We start from the raw sequence: 430 nt of genomic DNA on the forward strand, positions 1-430 counted from the left end.
AGAAGGACTACCGTAACAGCGACCGCGGATCGACTAAATCACACCCCGATAGCAAAATTCCGAATTCGAATGGATTATAATACTAAATTTTTAATACCTGTGTTCGGATACCAATTTTAAGGGTCTGTTTGGTTGGGCTGTGGCTGTGAAAAAAGTTGTTGTGGGCTGTGAGCTGTGGAAAAAGTTGCTGTAGGCTGTAAGCTGTTAAAAAGCTAAAATCCGTTTGGTGGAAACCACTAAAAGTCGTTAAAAATTCTTCGATATATGTTTTTATAGTTCTATCCGAAAAGCCATTAAAAGCAGGTCCAGAGGTGCTTTCAGATTTGCACTACGGGAAAGTCGGCTTTTAGAAAAAGCTGCTTTCTGGATCCAGCCCTTTGGTTGGCTTTTGGCTTTTAAGGGGGCAAAAGCCAAAGCCAAAAGTCAAACC

The sequence above is a fragment of the Zea mays genome, chromosome 8 (assembly GCF_902167145.1).
Source record: "Zea mays cultivar B73 chromosome 8, Zm-B73-REFERENCE-NAM-5.0, whole genome shotgun sequence".
Classification (NCBI taxonomy): Eukaryota; Viridiplantae; Streptophyta; class Magnoliopsida; order Poales; family Poaceae; genus Zea; species Zea mays.